The sequence below is a fragment of the Scyliorhinus torazame genome, chromosome 6 (assembly GCF_047496885.1).
Source record: "Scyliorhinus torazame isolate Kashiwa2021f chromosome 6, sScyTor2.1, whole genome shotgun sequence".
In the NCBI taxonomy this organism is placed as follows: Eukaryota; Metazoa; Chordata; class Chondrichthyes; order Carcharhiniformes; family Scyliorhinidae; genus Scyliorhinus; species Scyliorhinus torazame.
Window position 1 is genome coordinate 71,656,874 of NC_092712.1, and position 19,577 is coordinate 71,676,450.

A 19,577-nucleotide genomic window follows, 5' to 3' on the forward strand; every position below is an offset into this window, starting at 1 on the left:
ACAATATTCCAAATGGGGTCTGACATGAGCCTTATACAGCCTCAAAAGTACATCCTTGGTCTTGTATTCTAGCCCTCTTGACATGAATGCTAACATTGCATTTGCCTTCTTAACTGCCGACTGAACCTGCACATTAACCTTAAGAGAATCGTGAATAAGGACTCCCAAGTCCCTTTGTGCTTCTGATTTCCTAAGTATTTCCCCATTTAGAAAATAGTCTATGCCTAAATTCCTCCTTCCAAAGTGCATAACCTCACACTTTTCCACATTGTATTGCATTTGTCGCTTCATTGCCCACTCTCCTAGCTTGTCCAAATCCTTCTGCAGCCCTCTTACTTCCTCAATACTACCTGTCCCTCTATAGATCTTTGGACCATCTGCAAACTTAGCAAACCTCTGAGGTGCACCACTAGTCACCGGCTGCCATCCTGAAAAAGACCCCTTTATCCCCACTCTCTGCCTTATGCCAGTCAGCCAAACCTCTATCCATGCCAGGATCTTACCCTTAACACCATAGGCTTTTAACTTAGTTGACAGTCTCCTCTGCGGCACCTTGTCAAAGGCCTTCTGGAAATCTAAATAAATCACGTCCACTGGTTCTCCTTTGTCTAACTTCCTTGTTACGTCCTCAAAGAACTCTAACAGATTTGTCAGGCACGACCTCCCTTTGACAAAGCCGTGCTGACTCAGTCCTATTTTCCCATGCACTTCCAAGTACTTCGCGATCTCATCTTTAATAACAGACTCTAAAATCTTACCAATGATCCAAGTCAGGCTAACCGGCCTATAATTTCCCGTCTTCTGCCTCATAGAATTTACAGTGCAGAAGGAGGCCATTCAGCCCATCGAGTCTGCACCGGCTCTTGGAAAGAGCACCCTACCCAAGCCCACACCTCCACCCTATCTCCATAACCCAGTAACCCCACCCAACACTAAGGGCAATTTTGGAGACTAAGGGCAATTTTGCATGGCCAATCCACATAACCTGCACATCTTTGGACTGTGAGAGGAAACCGGAGCACCCGGAGAAAACCCACGCACACACAGGGAGAACGTGCAGACTCCACACAGACAGTGATCCAAGCCAGGAATCGAACTTGGGACCCTGGAGCTGTAAAGCAATTGTGCTAACCACTATGCTACCGTGCTGTCCACCTATGCTACCGTGCTGCCTCCCTCCCTTCTTAAACAGTGGTGTTACATTCACCACCTTCCAGTTTTCTGGGACCCTTCCTGCCTCCAGTGATTCCTGAATGATCATCACCAATGCCTCCACAATTTCTTCAGCTATCTCTTTTCGCACCCTGGGGTGTAGTCTATCCGGTCCAGGTGACTTATCCACCTTCAGACCTTTCAGTTTCCCCAGAACCTTCTCCTTAGTAATGGTCACTGCACTCACCTCTGCCCTCTGGTTCTCCTGGAGCTCTGGCATCCCACTGGTGTCTTCCACCCTGAAGACTGATGCAAAGTAACTATTCAGTTCATCTGCCATTTCTTTGTTTCCTATTTTTACTTCTCCAGCCACATTTTCCAGTTGTCCAATATCTATTTTTGCCTCTCTCTTACCTTTTATATATTGGATGAAAACTCTTCCTACCTTCCTTTATATTACTAGCTAGCTTGCATTCATACTTCATCTTCTCCCCCCTTATTGCATTTTAAGTTGTCCTCTGCTCGCTTTTGAAGGCTTCCCAAACCTAAAGCTTCCCACTAATCCCCACTACTTAGTATACTTTTTCTTTAGCCTTTATGTTGTCCTTAACTTCCCTTGTCAGCTTTGTTCTCCCCTTGGCATGTTTTCTCCTCCTTGGGATGAATTTCTGTTGTGCCTCCCTAAAAAAAAAAAACCCGTGCCATTGCTGTTCCACGGTCTTCCCTGCTAGGCTCCTTTCCCAAGTAACTCTGGCCATCTCCTCCCTCATGTCTTTGTAGTTACCCTTATCTAATTGTAATACCATTACATCTGATTGCAGCTTCTCCCTCTCAAACTGCAGGGTAAATTCTGTCATATTGTGGTCACTGCTCCCCAAGGGTTCCTTCACCTTAAGTTCCCTAATTAATTAGGCCTCATTATAAATCACCAAATCCAGAAATTACCTGTTCCCTAGTGGGCTCTGTCACAAGCTGCTCGAAAAAACCATCTCTTAGACATTCTACAAATTCCTTTCCTTGGGATCCACTACCAACCTGATTTTCCCAGTCCACCTGCATGTTGAAGTCCTCCATGATTATTGTAATGTTGCCTTTTTCACATGCCTTTCTATCTCCTGATTTATTTTCTGCCCCACATCCTGACTACTGCTAGGGGGCCTGTACATAATTCCCATCAGGGTCTTTTTACCTTTGCGATTCCTCAACTCTACCCACAGAGATTCTATGTCTTTGATCCGATATCGCTCCTTGCTATCGATTTAACTTCATTCCTTACTAACAATGCAGCCCCGCCCCCTTTGCCCATCTGCCTGACCTTTCGATAGGACATAGATCCTTGGATATTTAGATCCCAGCCCTGATCCACTTAGAGCCACGTCGCTGTGATGCCCACAACATCGTACCGGCCAATTTTAATGTGCACAACAAGCTCATTTACCTTGTTCCGTATACTGCACGCATTTAGGTAAAACACCCTCAATCCTGCATTGGCCACCTCCCTTTTCACACTCTGCTCAGTCACTGTATCCTGTACTGTGGCTCTTTTTGATTTTTGACTATGGCTTCTCTGCCTTACACTTTCTCCCTCACTGCTTTTTGTTTCTGACCCCGTTTTACTTCCCTCCAACTTCCTGCATCAGTTCCCATCCCCCTGCCACATTAGTTTAAACCCTCCCCAACAGCACGAGCAAACACCCCACCCAGGACATCGGTTCTTAATTGTAACATCGACATGGGTGTACCAGGACACATTGTTGGTAATATTCACACCTAGGAATTTGAAACTGTCAACCATCTCCACCTCGACATTCACCTTTGAGCCCATTCTGCCATTCAATGAGGGTGTGGCTAATCCTCCACTTCAACACAACTTTCCTGCAATATCCCCACATCCCTTGATGTTTTTAGTATGCAGAAATCTACCAATCTGCCGATCTCAGTCTTGAACATCCTCAAAGTCCACAATCCTCTGGGGCAGAGAATTCCAAAGGTACATCTCCCTCTGAGTGGAGAAATTCTTCCTCATCTCGATCCTAAATGGCCGACCCCTTATTCTGAGACTGTGTTCCGTGGATCGAGACACCCCACCCAGACAAAACATCTTCCTTTATCTACGCTCTCGAGCTCTGTAAGAATTTTGTTTGAATGAAATCACTTCTCATTCTTCTAATCTCCTGACAATAAATGCTGTGTATTTAATCTTTCCTCATAGGACAATCCCTCCATCCCAGAAGTTTATTTAGTGAATATTTGTTGCAATCCCTCTATGGCAGGTATATCTTTCCTAATGTAAGGAGTCAGAATCTGCACACAATACTGCAGGTGCAGTCTCACCAAGGCTTTATATAATTGCAGTAAAACATCTTCACTTTTATACTCAAATCTTCTTGCAATAAAGGCCAACATACCATTCGTGTTCCCAATTGTTTACTGTACCTGCATGTTAGCTTTCATGAACAAGGACACCCAAGTCCCTTTGAAGTTCAGCACTTCCCAACGTCACACCATTGAAGAAATACTCTCTATTTCTGTGTTTCATGCCAAAGTGGATAACCTTAAATTTCTCTACATTGTATTCCATCTGCCAAATGTTTGCCCATCAACTTGGCCTCTTCAGATCACCTTGAAGCACCTTTGCATCCCCCTCACAACTCACACTTCCACCTGCAAATTTAGAAGGATTACATTTAATTGCCACAACCAATTAATCGATTAGATGAAGAATAGCTGGGGCCCGAGCACTGATCCTTGTGATACCCCAGCAGTCACAGCCTGCCAACTTGAAAATCATGGCCAGGATTCTCCTACCCCCCCCCACCGGGTCGGAGAATCCCCGGGGGGAGGCGCGAATCCCGCCCCGACGGCGGCTGCCCTATTCCCTGGCACCGTTTTTTGGGTTGCGGCGGGATTCCCGCCATGCCGGTTGGGGGCTGTTGACCGTGGGCCCCACCCCCGGCGATTCTCTGGGCCCCGATGGGCCGAGTAGCAGTCCAGTTTTGGCCAGTCCCACCGGTGTGAATTACTCAACACATGCACGGTGGGACCTGGCAGGTGAGCATGCGGCGGGTGGTCCTGGGGGGGGCACGGGGGGATCCGACCCTGGGGGGGCCCCCATTGTGGCCTAGCCTGCGATCGGGGCCTAGCACTCCTGCGGGTGGGCTGTTTCCATAGGGGCCTTCTTTCCTCCGCGCCGGGCCCCTGTAGGGTTCCGCCATATTGCCCGGGGGCTGGCGTGGAAAAGAGAACCCCCGCGCATGCACGGAAATATGCCGGCCGGTCTACGCATGCGCGGAAATACGCCGGCCGATTCGCACATGCGCGATATAACGCCGGCCCTTTGGCTGGAGCAGCGGGGACAACTCCGGCGGCAACCAAGCCCCCTAGAAAGGTGAGAATCCCTCACCTTGGGGGGAGGGGGGGGCGGTTGATGCCGGAGTCGTTGGCGGTGGTTTTCCCGCCTGCGTGAGGACATAGCCCCATTTTCAGAGAGTCCCGCCCCATGTGTTTATTCCTACTCTGTTTTCAGTCTATTAATCAGCATATAATCCATGCCAGTATATTTCTCCCCATCCCATACTCTGTAATTTTGCTTACTGACCTCTTGTGTAGGACCTTATGAAAAGCTTCCTCAAAGTTATACCACATCCACCAGTTCCCCCTTATCTATTCTGCTCATTACATCCTTAATAAACTCCAATAGGTTTGTTAAATTCATAAATCCAATGATTTATTTATCTGCCCAATGCAATAATTTATCTGCCCAATCCTGCCATTGTCTTTTAAGAGCAAACATCTATGGCCCCGCAGTGGTGGGGGTGGGGCTGTAAAATGCGTAAAACTCTTTTAACTTCAGCGGGAGTGGAAGAGGCTACCCTTGGGAGGGGCCATAAAATTCGGCCCTAAGTGTCCTGTTATTACATCCTATATCGCAGATTCTAGCATTTTACTTATTACTGATGTCAGGTTAACAGTTCTGCAGTTCTCCGGGCGGGATTCTCTCACCCCGGAGCCGGGTGAGAGAATCGCCGGGATCGGCGCAAATTGCGCTGGAGAGCAGAAAATCGATGACATTGGTGCCTGCCATTGACTAATCAGGCTTGCAGCATTGTCCATGAAGTCTCCAACAGCTAACAATATGGTGAGCTGGATCAAAATGCCTCTGGGGCAGTATCCGGCTTGCGGGCTAGAGATTGGACAGGCCTGCATGCCCCCAAGTGCACCTGCAGGAAACGGGCATGAGCCTCATTAATAAATTTAAACATGTGACAAATAACTTCGTTATTAATATGAGCAAGGACACCGCCCCCAACTCCCACCCGCAACCCCCGCTCCCAGCACCATCCCGGCCTTCCCACAAATGGGTAATATTATAGATTGGGGGCTTGTCATTTGCGGGACCTCTCGAAGGAATCATTTACTTGGGTAAAACTAGAAGTAGGTCTGACAATGGCATTTGCTTCATTCTTATTTGGGGCTTTGGAGCCTGAAAAGCTTCCTTAAATTTAATTCCTTCCTGCAGGATGTGCCCTCTACATCCCTCCTGTCACTTCTTCCTCTGAACATCCTCAAGCTTTCCAGCCCTCCCTTTACAATCGCTTCTATCGATCCAAATGCCTTCCCCACTTTCACACCCCCAGACCTGAAGCCCTAAATGGCGGTTATTTGTAATCAGTATGATTAGCACCAGCATCTGACCAGGCCCATTTGATCCATCCATTCCATTTACTTCACCTTACAGAAAATGTACACCAGACAGGAAAATTGACTCAAATATGTTTTTCTTTCATTTGTTTAGCATCGGGAGATGCTGATGTATGATTCTGGAGTAATTAGCAAAACACATGTTCTAAGTATAGCAATTTCAGCTCCTGGTCCCACGGTTCAGCGGTGGCCCCTTGAAGGTCAGCTCCTCCCATGTATCTAGTGACATTAGCTGGCGGTAGTGACCCTGCAGCACTTTAAGGAGGTTTCCTGCTTTCGATAGGAAATGATAAATGTTAACTATATAAGCCCACTTTGCAAGGTGGTGAAAGACACATAAACTTGAAATCGTCTAAACCTACACTGTGATTTTCTTAGCTGATACCGACCCATTTTTAAGCTTCAAATCAACAGACAAGCAACTCACGCAGTCTACAATAATGTGAACAAAAGCAAAATACTGTGGATGCTGGAAATCCTCTTTTTCAGCTCTCTGCCCAAAAGACAGGTATAACCCAGGGTATAACCTCCACCACAGCTGGGGCAAGGAAACAAAATTCCCAAATCTACTCCTGCTGGAACAGGGATCAAACCCCATGCTTCCGGGGTTCTGATCCCCATTGGCTGTCCAACAGTGACAACCCACAACCCCCCAAGGAGTCGAAGATGCTGTGACAACGTACGCTTTCACATGGATATTGTAGGCAGGAGCTATGGTAATGATAATAGAAGCTCCAATTTCTTTCCATCACATTGCTGACCAGGAATCTCTTCTGCTTTTACCATCTGCCATTGGTGTGTGTTGGAAGGATTGTTTCAAGTTGATGCTCACACCTGTCTGGCTACATGATGAACACACCCGATCAGGGTGATGGGAGAAGATTCAAGGCTTACTGAGGGAAGACACACTTGTTGGGAGGTCAAAGGTTATGCGGACAAAGTAATGGAGGGGGGTGAAGGGTTGCATATTGCAAAGTGAGGGTCGCTCGTAAATTGTAGCTGGCCATTTTCAAAGGTTCACTTTTAGCTGACAGGAATGCAGCTCCAAGTGGGAGGAGGCCAGTGTGACGTGGGTGGAATTTTGGGTGTGGACACAAGGAGGAGGTTCCATAGAGTTAATGAGCACAGCACAAATCTTCGCGAGGTCCTGAAGCATTACAGCACCAGGTTGGGTCCAGTCTCACTTGTCAATCCAGCCTCGTCATCAGCTACGGATCGACCGCCTTTTTCCCCCTCATTCTTGGGGGCTTCTTCCTCAGCAAGGGTGAGGACGGTGAGATCCAACACCCTCTGGCCGTCTTTGTCCTTGCCTGTTAATTATGTGTTCTTGTGCTGCAGGAGAAATTGGAGATTTAGTGACTTGAAAAATGACCCCTTTGTCTGAACACATCCCCATCATACATACAGCCCATCGATGTGATCATTGTTATCCAATTGCTTATTCAAGCCAAACTGTCACACACTTTGGCCTCAAGTTCCTGTGGCTGATCACGCTTTCACCTGCCCAATTAAGCTGCACACTCGCACAAATACATAACCTTATGTCATGCCACCATGACACTTACCTGGGAGCATCGAAGAAGGTCACTGGCCCTTTTCCAGCACTGAACTGATGGACTTTGGTGGTTCCCCCGGATGCTAACCCCTCTCACAATCTCAGACCAGGCCGCCTTGGAGTGGCAGGAGGGTCTGCTGAGTAAAATAAGGGCCCATGGTATTCGAGGCAAGGTACTAACATGGATTGACGATTGGCTGTCAGGCAGAAGGCAGAGAGTTGGGATAAAAGGTTCTTTTTCGGAATGGCAACCGGTGACGAGTGGTGTCCCACAGGGTTCAGTGTTGGGGCCACAGCTGTTCTCTTTACATATTAACGATCTAGATGACGGGACTGGGGGCATTCTGGCTAAGTTTGCCGATGATACAAAGATAGGTGGAGGGGCAGGTAGTATGGAGGAGGTGGGGAGGCTGCAGAAAGATTTAGACAGTTTAGGAGAGTGGTCCAAGAAATGGCTGATGAAATTCAATGTGGGCAAGTGCGAGGTCTTGCACTTTTGAAAAAAGAATAGAGGCATGGACTATTTTCTAAATGGTGACAAAATTCATAATGCTGAAGTGCAAAGGGACTTGGGAGTTCTAGTCCAGGATTCTCTAAAGGTAAACTTGCAGGTTGAGTCCGTAATTAAGAAAGCAAATGCAATGTTGTCATTCATCTCAAGAGACTTGGAATAGAAAAGCAGGGATGTACTTCTGAAGCTTTATAAAGCATTAGTTAGGCCCCATTTAGAATACTGTGAGCAATTTTGGGCCCCACACCTCAGGAAGGACATACTGGCGCTGGAGCGGGTCCAGCGGAGATTCACACGGATGATCCCAGGAATGGTAGGCCTAACATACGATGAACGTCTGAGGATCCTGGGGTTATATTCATTGGAGTTTAGGAGGTTGAGGGGAGATCTACTAGAAACTTACAAGATAATGAATGGCTTAGATAGGGTGGATGTAGGGAAGTTGTTTCCATTAGCAGGGGAGACTAGGACCCGGGGGCACAGCCTTAGAATAAAAGGGAGTCACTTTAGAACAGAGATGAGGAGAAATTTCTTCAGCCAGAGAGTGGTGGGTCTGTGGAATTCATTGCCACAGAGGGCGGTGGAGGCCGGGACGTTGAGTGTCTTTAAGACAGAAGTTGATAAATTCTTGATTTCTCGAGGAATTAAAGGCTATGGAGAGAGAGCGGGTAAATGGAGTTGAAATCAGCCATGATTGAATGGTGGAGTGGACTCGATGGGCCGAATGGCCTTACTTCCGCTCCTATGTCTTATGGTCTTATGGAAAGAGCACTCTACCCATGTCCACACCCCTGTCCACCCCGCCTTATCCCTGAACACTAAGGGGCAATTTATCATGGTCAATTCACCTAACCTGCACATCTTTGAACTGTGGGGGAAAACCGGAGCAATATCTTTTATTTATCTTTAAAAATCTCTGAAACCTTTCCTTTCTCTCTTTTGGTTTATCACCAATTCACTAACCAGTGGAAATGACTTTTCCACATTTGCTTTCCCAAAACTCTTTAGAATGTTGAATACACTACAGATTACAGTTGAAATTAGTCGCTTACCTCCCACAGCTGTGAGCGTCCTCGTCTCTAAAGAATTGATCGTGGTCCCTTTGAAAGGTTTATACTCACCATGTGTTGCATAGGTTTGTTCCCGAAGAGGCACGTTTCCTTACATATTGTTTTATAGTCAACCTTAGCTGAAGTAATATATGTACCATTGTTTGAAGTCAGGGGGTAAACAAAAAGGAAACCAATGAGACATTCTCATCCTGTACGAAACCATGGAAGCAAAACAGGCATTTGTTAATGTTCCAATGTATGTAAATATTATACGCAGCCCACTACTGTTGATACATTTTATGACTGATCAGGGTGTACACTTTACAATGCACAATTTATTGTGAGCTACAGGAACACAGTTCTTTGCTTCCTGCAGCACAGGCAATGGGAACTGTCTGCACATGGTGTTAAATAAGGAGGTATTGCATTTTATGTTTACGAGACATTTCATTCTAGGACCACTACCCTCGACATCCTCAATCTCTGTTCTGAAACTTTCTTTTTGAAGCTCACTGTAAAGCTTATTGTAATTATATATTTAGACTGACACATCTTCAGTCAAGCGTCGGGGTTTTTTTGAAAGGGCAGAATTTTAGGAAGTGTGGAGTAGAGATTTCTGCGAGTTGTTATACCCCACGTATTTTGTTCCTCAAGTTTCTTCCCGCTTCTTTGGAAGGCAGTAACTCATGATTTGATAGGGCTCCAAAGGTACTGCCAAAACCTCGCTCTTTCTTCATGGTTGAGCCCATATTGGCACATTAATCAATTATATTGATGCAGCAATGTTGACAATGCAGACAACATGTCCCAAGGTGCTTCACAGAAGTGTTAGAAAAAGAGCAGAAGTTGAGCAAATGGAGACAGTAGGAGATGTGACCAAATACTTGCTCAAAGAGGTCAGTTTTAACAAAGCTCCTTTTTTACAAGAGGAGAAGGTGTCAAGCGACAAGTTTAACGGAAGGCAATGCAGCATTTTTAATAATCTTTATTGTCACAAGTAGGCTTACATTAACAGTGCAATGAAGTTACTGTGAAAATCACCTAGTCGCCACATTCCGACGCCTGTTCGGGTACACTGAGGGAGAATTCAGAATGTCCAATTCACCTAACAAGCACGTCTTTTGGGAAGCCGGAGCACCCAAAGGAACCCCACACAGACATGGGGAGAACGTGCAGACTCCGCAGAGACCAAAGCTGGGAATCTACCCTGGCGCTGTGAAGCAACAGTGCTAACCACTGTGCTACCATGCCACCCCATTTGGAGGATAGATGGCCGAAGGTGCGACCACGGATGGTCGACTACCGGGAGGAGAGAGAGAGCATGCACTAAAAGCCAGAAGTAGAAGAATTAAGACCTTGTGAGTTTGGGGGTTTGGGGCTGGGAGGTGATGGATAAGGGTGATGAGCAAACAGAATTTGGTTGAGCATAGGAAACGCACAGCAGAGTTTCGGATCAGTTAGAGTTTATAGGGTGTTAAAGATGGGCTGCTGGCCACAAACACTGGAATAGTCGAATAAAAGTAAAATACTGCAAATGAAGGAATTCAGAACTAAAATCAGAAAATGCTAGAAAATCTCAGCGCGTCTGGCAGCATCTGTGGAGAGAGAAACAGTTCTTCAGGTGGAATTTTCCTCCCTCTCCACGGCGTGTTGTGCAGCAGCGGAGGGCGGCTCGTCTAGTGGCAGGACCTTCTGGGCCCGTCATTGTCAACAGGTGAATGCTCACCTCGCTACCACGAAACTGGCACCCAGGGTGTGCCGGGACCTTGAAATCCTGCAGGTGTAAATGGTCAGAAAACGCCGTCCAACGTTTCTATTCCAATAGTCTCCTTCTTCGGAACTGTCCCAAAGAAGAGTCATATTGAACTTGGAACATTAACTCTGTTTCTCTCTCTGACGTCCCTGCTGCGATTTTGCAGAATTTTCTGTTTGTGTATTAGAATAGCGGAGTCTGGAGGTTACAAAGACTTGGATGGGGGTAATAGTTGTAAATGCACAGAAGTGGGGACAAGGAGACCGGTGTTATGGGAGTGGAAGTAGGTAATCTAAGAATATGGATGAGAAGCACAGAAAAGGATGCCAAAGTTGCAAACAGTCCAGTGCGGCCTGAGGTAGTGGATAGGGGCAAGGGAGGGAAACTCTTGTTAATGGCGAGAGAACAAAGTGGGTGGTGTGGACAAAGTCTTCGCTATCTTTAGCTTCAAGAGCATATGCCTCATTCATAGTTGAATGTCGGGCAAGCGGTCTGATAGCATAGAGTCAGCTGAAAGGTTGTGAGGGGTAGTGGAGAAGTGGAACTGGACCTCAAGGCATGTCCATGTAGAAACTGACGCTATGTCTCGGGTTCATGTTGCAAATCGACAGCATGTAAATGAGAAAGAAGATAGGGTCAAGGATTCAACCTTGAGAGATTACCATCTCAACGGGTCATGCCTGGTTTAGCTAGCATTTCCCACATATATGCTGGTGGAAAGGGATATTCCTCTGTGATGCTGACGCAAGTGCGCCAGAAGCAGAGAGACTCCCAGGTTGAATTTTGGAGGGAGCACAGAAACCACAGTAGCATAGTGGTTAGCACTGCTACATCACAGCGCCAGGAACCCAGGTTCAATTCTGGCTTGGATTACTGTCTGTGTTGAGTTTGCACGTTCTCCCCGTGCCTGCGTGGGCTTCCTCCGAGTGCTCCAGTTTCCTCCCAAGTCCAAAGATGTGCAGGCTAAGTGGATTGGCCATGCTAAATTGCCCCTCAGTGTCCAAAGGTTGTGGGGATGGGGTGGGGGAGTGGACCTGGGAGGGGTGTTCTTTTGGCAAGTTGGTGCACAATCGATGGGCTGAGTGGCCTCCTTTTGCAATGTAAGGATTCTATTGCTGAAATTGGATTGATGTCAATGGATGCAAATGAGGATAGTGCCAAAGAGACAAATAATGGCAGACCTTATTGGTCTAATGGTTCAGTTGCTTTAATCAATTGAACTACTGGAGGAGCCTCCAAAACTGACTACTTCAGCAGCTGAAAGAAGAAAGACTGTGATGCACTATCAATTATGACAAGACGAGAGTAGAGAGTAATCAAAGCTTTATTAACAGAAATGTGTGGCCTCCTGCAGCTGCTGCCAAAATGGCTGCAGCTTGGTGAGCACACACATTTATACTCCGCCTACTGGGCGGAGCCAGCATGCAGGAATCTGTACCTGTAGTAGAGGAGCCTTGTCGTATTACATCTTGTGTGTGATATATACAAGAGTGGTGACTACCACTTTCTCCCCCTGTTAAAAAAGAGTCCAGTGGAGGGGGTGGAAAACTATTTACATGCATTTTAAGGTAAACATTTTGGGGAAAGTTCACAAATTCAGCCGGTCGGGTGCCTTGATCCTCCGTTGTGAGAGCCGCAGTCCCGGTGGCGATGCAGGCGTCGACTCGGTCGCCGGTGTCTCTGGGAGCGTGTAGACCTCATCTTCATCCCCGGGTGGGACCAAGGGGAGGACAGATCGTCCTGGAGCGGGGGCTGTGGTGGGGTGCGCTGGGGGTAGGAAGGGTGGCGCTGGGGCAGAGGGGGGGGACCCAGCTGGTGCCAGGTCCCTGAGGGAGACTGTGTCTTGGCGGCCGTCGGGATAGGCGTACTGCGGGTTTGCATGGAGTAGCTGGACCCTCTCGACCAACGGGTCTGACTTGAGGAGGAGCACGTGCTTTTGGAGGAGAACGGGTCCTGGAGCGGCCAGCCACGGTGGGAGCAAAACCCCAGAGGTGGACTTCCTGGGGAAGGCAAGGAGACGTTCATGGGGGGTTGCATTAGTCACAGTGCAAAGTAGCGATCAGGTGGAGTGAAGGGCGTTGGGGAGGACCTCCTGCCAGCGGGAGACCGGAAGATGTTTGGACCATAGGGCCAGACCGTCCCATTCTCCCGCTCCACCTGCCCGTTTCCCCGGGGGTTGTAGCTGGTCGTCCTGCTCGAGGCGATGCCCTTGCTGAGCAGGTACTGACGCAGCTCATCGCTCATAAATGAGGATTCCCCGGTCGCTGTGGATGTAGGCGGGGAAACCGAACAGAGCGAAGATGGTGTTGAGTGCTTTGATGACGGTGGCAGACATCATGGGCGCGATTCTCCGACCCCCCATCGGGTCGGAGAATCGCCGGGGGCTGGCGTGAATCCCGCCCCCGCCGTGTCCCGAATTCACCGCCATCAGAGATTCAGCGGGGGCGGGAATCGCGCCGCGCCAGTCGGCGGGAATCGCGCCGGTCGGCCGGCCCACCCCCAGCGATTCTCCGGCCCGCGATGGGCCGAAGTCCCGCCTCTGTCAACCCTCACCCGCCAGAGTGGATTAAACCTCCTTTTGACGAGGGGACAAGAGCATCGTGTAGGTCCACTTGTGCGCTGGCACATGTACCTCGGATAGGGCATCGGGGGGCTCGTTGAGCTTACCAGAGTGATACAAAATCTCGTAATTGTAGGTGGTGAGCTCGATCCTCCACCGCAAGATCTTATCATTTTTGATCTTGCCCCGCTGTGTGTTATTAAACATGAAGGCAACCGACTGTTGGTCAGTGAGGAGAGTGAATCTCCTGCCGGCCAGGTAATGCCTCCAGTTCCGCACAGCTTCTACGATGGCTTGGGCCTCCTTCTCAATGGAGGAGTGCTGAATTTCGGGGGCATGGAGGGTGCGTGAAAAGAATGCCACGGGCCTGCCTGACTGGTTGAGGGTGGCGGCCAGAGCGACGTCTGATGCATCGCGCTCGACTTGGAAGGGGAGCGTCTTGTCGACCGCGTGCATCGCGGCCTTTGCGATGTCGGCCTTGATGCGGTTGAAGGCCTGGTGAGCCTCGGCCGTCAGGGGGAAAACGGTGGAGTGAATGAGTGGGCAGGCCTTGTCCGCATAGTTAGGGACCCACTGGGCGTAGCATGAGAAGAACCCCAGGCACCGTTTCAGGGCCTTGGGGCAGTGGGGGAGTGGGAGTTCCATGAGCGGGCACATGTGATCGGGGTCGGGCCCTAGGACTCCAATTTGCACTACATAGCCGCGGATGGCTAAGCGGTTCGTGCTGAACACACACTTCTCCTTGTTGTACGTCAGGTTGAGGAGTTTGGCGGTGTGGAGGAATTTGGAAAGGTTAGCGCGTGGTCCTGCTGGTCGTGGCCGCAGGGGATGACGTTATCCAGGTACGGGAGGGTGGCCCGTAGTCTGTACCGGTCAACCATTCGGTCCATCTCCCGTTGGAAAACCGAAACTCCGTTAGTGACGCCGAAGGGAACCCTAAGGTAGTGGTAAAGGCGGCTGTCCGCTTCAAACGCAGTGTATGGGCGGTCTGCCTTACGGATGGGGTGCTGGTGGTAGGCAGATTTCAGGTCCACTGTCGACAAGACCCGGTACTGTGCAATCTGATTAACCAAAGCAGATATGCGTGGGAGGGGGTACACGTCGAGCTGCGTGTACTGATTGATGGTCTGACTGTAGTCAACGACCATCCTGTCTTTCTCCCCAGTTTTCACAACTATCACTTGGGCTCTCCAGGGGCTGTTGCTGGCCTCGATGATACCTTCCCACAGCAGCCACTGGACCTCCGACCTGATGAAGGTCCTGTCCTGGGCACTGTACCGTCGGCTCCTGGTGGCGACGGGTTTGCAATCCGAGGTGAGGTTTGCAAACAGAGAAGGCGGGTTGACCTTAAGGGTCGTGAGACCGCATACAGTAAGGGGTGGTAGGGGCCCACCGAATTTCAGGGTGAGACTTTGGAGGTTGCACTGGAAGTCCAGGCCGAGTAGCAAGGCAGCACAGAGGTTGGGGAGGACGTAGATCCGGAAGTCGCTGAACTCTATGTCCAGGATGGTGAGGGCGGTGGTGCAGTACCCCCAGATCTCCACGGAGTGGGATCCGGAGGCCAGGGAGATTCTCTGGTTAATAGGGTGTACCGCGAGGGAGCAGCGCCTTACCTTCGCGGGGTGGATGAAGCTCTCTGTGCTCCTGGAATCAAGAAGGCATGATGTCTTGTGCCCATCGACCTTTACCGTCGTCGATGTGGTTGAGAGCTTGTGCGACCGGGACTGGTCGATCGTGATGGAGGCAAGCTGTAGCTGGTGTTGGAAGGCGGTTGCAGGCGATGAGCGGCCCGATGAGGTGCCCGACGAGCAGGGGTCCTGAGGCGGGAAAGATGGCGTCGCCCACGGGCCACACGTGTTCTGAGGCGAGGAAGATGGTGGTGCCCACGGGCCGCACGTGGGTTGTGGGGGCGCAAATGGCGGCGCCCACAGGTCGCATGTGGGGGGTGCAGGAACAATGGCCTTGGTCACTGCGGCAATCGGGCGGGCCTGGCACACAGCAGAGAAATGCCCTTTCTTCCCGCAGGCCTTGCAGAGTGCACTCCGTGCCAGGCAGCACTGCCGGGGGTGCTTTGTCTGTCCGCAGATGTAGCACTTGGGTCCCCCGGGGTTGGTTGGCTGCCGCACGGCGCAGGCTTGGGGTTGGCTGAGGGCGGTCGCTGGTGGGGTCCACGATGGGGTGTTCACTGATGGGGTCCATGATGTACAGGAGGGGGGCGCCGTGTGGTCGGGGGCGTACGCTCGTACATTACGGGAGGCAACCGTCAGTGAGATTGCGAGTTTCTTGGTGGCCGCGAGGTCGAGGGTAGCCCCTTCTAAGAGGGGCTGGCAGATGTACGACGACCCAATGCCCGTAACGAAAGCGTCCCTGATTAGGAGTTTGGAATGTTCAACTGCCGAAACGGCCTGGCAATCGCAGTCCCTCGCCAGGGCGTGCAGGGCATGCCAGAAATCTTCCACAGACTAACCGGGGAGTTGATGCCATGTGGACAGGAGGTGCCTGGCGTAGAGTTTGTTGGTCTGCTGGGTGTAGTTCTTTTTCAGAAGCACCATGGCCTCAGCGTAGGTAGGCGCGTCCCGGATAAGGGGGAAGATATCGGAGCTCAGCCGTGTGTGTATACAGGATCTGGAGTTTCTGTGCCTCTGTGGGTGGTTCTGTCGCAGATCCGATGTAGGCTTCAAAGCAAGCTAGCCAATGGGCAAAGGCCAACTTGGCGTTGTCTGGTTGAGGATGCAGCTGCAGGCGATCTGGCTTGATGCGGAGGTCCAACATTGCAAAATCTCTGCTTAATAAATTGATGCACTATCAATTACAATGAGATGAGAGTAGAGAGTAATCGAGGCTTTATTAAGCAGAGATGTGTGGTCTCCTACAGCTGCTGCCGAAATGGCTGCAGCTCGGTGAGCACACACATTTATACTCCGCCTACTGGGCAGAGCCAGCAGGCAGAGATCTACCCCCGTACCTGTCGTACAGGCGCCTTACCGTATTACATCTCGTATGTGATATATATAACAGTGGTGACTACCACAGACTGCAAAGTATTCAAACATGGTCTGTGTTTTAGCTGTGCTCCATATGTTTTTTTATAAATTCTCTCAAATTATTTTGGCTCACAAAATGCTATTTAAAGTTGCCTCAGCATTTCGTTGCTGAAATACACAAACAAAATGGCCTCATAGGACCACATCTGGCAATTTGTGTTTGTGATCTCTTTCTCCTAACACTCGGCCTTTAAAGGAACTTGTATAATAGCAGCCCATGTCATTTAAAATAAATATTGGCAATTCTCTTAAAGAAGCTGCATTGTAACTTTTTTACAGGCTCCACATGCCTTATGTTAGAATGATCAGAAAGCAGATCTGTTACACGTTCTGTTTCAAATGTCCCAGACCTCTGAAAATATTTAGAATATTTTCTAAGTGAGCTGAGTGCACTGACCCTCCAAAAGAACATGCTGAGTGAGCTGACCTCATTTGCACTGGCCAAAGTGTCTCGGCTAGCTAAGGAAGAAAATAAACATTATGATCACTATTCATTACACACTGGTTGGAACGTGCATTTACGTGAGGATATCTACTGTGAATCCGCATGGTTAACTATCCAACTGACAGTCATTGCTTAAGTTGATATAGTATGGTCAGATACTTGGGTGAAGTGTTGGAAAGTCACCAGGCAACGATTCTCCTGCGCTGATTTTTTCTTCAGCAGACATGAGAAGAAATCGGGGGGCCAAACGCATTTAGAATAATTACTGTGACTGCTTACCCTTTCATTCAGGGTGGTTTTATTCATTCATCAGAGGTGGACTTTGCCGGATAGCCAGCACTTATTGACCTTCCCTAATTGCCCCTGAGAAGGTGTGGATGAGCCTCCTTCTTGAACCCCTGCAGTCCATCTGCTGTAGGTACACTCACTGTGCTGTTAGAGAGGGTATTCCAAGATTTTGACCCAGCGACAGTGAAGGGACGGCGCTATATTTCCAAGTCAGGCTGGTAAGTGACTTGGAGGAGAACCTCCAAGTGGTGGTGATCCCAGGTATCTGCTGCCCTAGTTGTCGTGTTGGGTGTTCCGATGCACAAATGATCCAACACGGCTGTAGATGGTACAACTGTTTTATTGTCTTAAACAATGACAACTACTAACTGCTGGCTTAGGTTCGTGCCTCATAAGCTAACCTGTGGACCCAGCCCTATCACTATCTTGTTGAGGCACTCAGCACATGGTCTATGTCTGAGTGGCGCGCTGTGAGCTCTGTGCTCTGAGCTTTCTCCTGGTAGAATGAGCGGAAACTGTGGTGTTCCCTCTTTTATAGTGCGTGTGCTCTCACTGGTGATTGGCTGCGATGTTATGTGTGTGCTGGTTGGTCCAACTACCTGCCCATCAGTGTGTGTGTGATTGCACCATGATATGCTGATGTGGATATCATGAAATCCCCTTCTTTCACAAGGATATGTGCCTACATGGTAATAAATAGAAATGTGTACTGAGTGCATCTGAATATGTGTGCAATATTTACAACATGTACATGAGGCTAAACTATATACATAGGAAGGTGTCAGGTGCAACAGAGCAACGAGGTTGTACCAATAACAGAACAAATGAAATCATCAAACGACGGGAGAAAATTTCTGGAACAATAAACGACAAGAGAGAAACTCGTTAACAGCACTGTAAAACAATTCAGTGAGTCCAATGTGCTAACAGGCTCATAAGTCAAGTCTCTCAGGTGGGCGACGAATTCGGGTTGACCATTAGGGTGGCACACAACTCATCGCCCGGATCAATGCTGTGCACTGGCAGCGGCTGGTGGTTCCGACTTGGGGACATCCGGTTCTTGTGGATTACCGCAACGCGGAAGGGCTTCCTGTCTTCGGTATCGCTGGTCTGCATACTGTCAGGGTATGACTCAGTGTAGGGGGGCTGGATCGCCCGCACATCCCTGCGAGGCTGGCGGAATTGTTGGGAGTTGGCAGGTTGAGCTGCTCACAGCAGGCAGCGTAGTGGCCCATCCTGCCACAGCGGAGGCATTGTCGCGCTTTGGCCGGACATTGCCGCTTTAAATGGGCGGAGCCACAGTTGCTGCACGTCGTGACATCATGGCGTTCGTTGCGCCACCGCGCATGCGTGGTGCGGTCCTGCGTAGAGCGCGCCTGCGCATCACGTCCCTCTGCGTCAACGTCCCCTCTTTTGGCGTGTACAAGCGCGGTAGGCCTCGGAAAGCACGCAAAATGGCCGCCCTCATCCGGGCCGCGGGCCAGGTGGAACTCGATCGACTGGACCCGCTCCGCCTCATAGGACCCGTGCCGTCCCGTTTCGGCCGCCTGGATTTGGGAGTACCAGCTGGTCACGTTCTCATGGAGGACGCAGGTCTCGATGGCAGTCGCTAGGGTGAGGCGCTTAATTTTGAGGAGCTGCTGGCGTAGGGTGTCCGTGATGACCCCCAAAACTATCTGATCCCGTATCATGGAGTCGGAGGTGACCTCATAGCAGCAGGACTGCGCGAATATACGGAGGTGTGTCAAGTAAGATTGGAAAGGCTCATCCTTACCCTGCAGGCGCTGCTGGAAGAGGTACCTCTCGAAGCTCTCATTGACTTCCACGCTGAAGTATTCCTCGAACTTCAGAAGCACCGTCTTATATTTTGTCTTGTCCTCGCCTTCCGCGAATGCCAGGGAGTTGTAGATGTGGATGGCATGTTGCCCCACCGTGGAGAGGAGGAGGGCGATCTTCCTGGTGTCCGATGCATTCTCCCTGTCTGTGGCTTCTAGGAAGAGCTGGAACGCTGTTTAAACAGCTTCCGGTTGACGTTAAGATTTCCAGCGATTCGGAGCGGCTGTGGCAGGCTGATGTTTTCCATGGAGCAGGATGGCGGATTTCTGAAAGGGTGCAGGTAGGTCTCACAGTCGCTGGTTAGCTTCCACTACTGGTATCATGTCGTGTTGGGTGTTCCGATGAACAAATGATCCAACACGGCTGTAGATGGTACAACTCTGTTTTATTGTCTTAAACAATGACAACTACTAACTGTTGGCTTAGGTTCGTGCTTCACCAGCTAACCTGTGGACCCAGCCCTATCACTATCTTGATGAGGCACTCAGCACATGGTCTATGTCTGAGTGGCGCGCTGTGATCTCTGTGCTCTGAGCTTTCTCCTGGTAGAATGAGTGGGAACTGTGGTGTTCCCTGTTTTATAGTGCGTGTGTGCTCTCACTGGTGATTGGCTGCGCTGTTGTGTGTGTGTTGGTTGGTCCAACTACCTGTCCATCAGTGTGTGCGTGATTGCACCATGA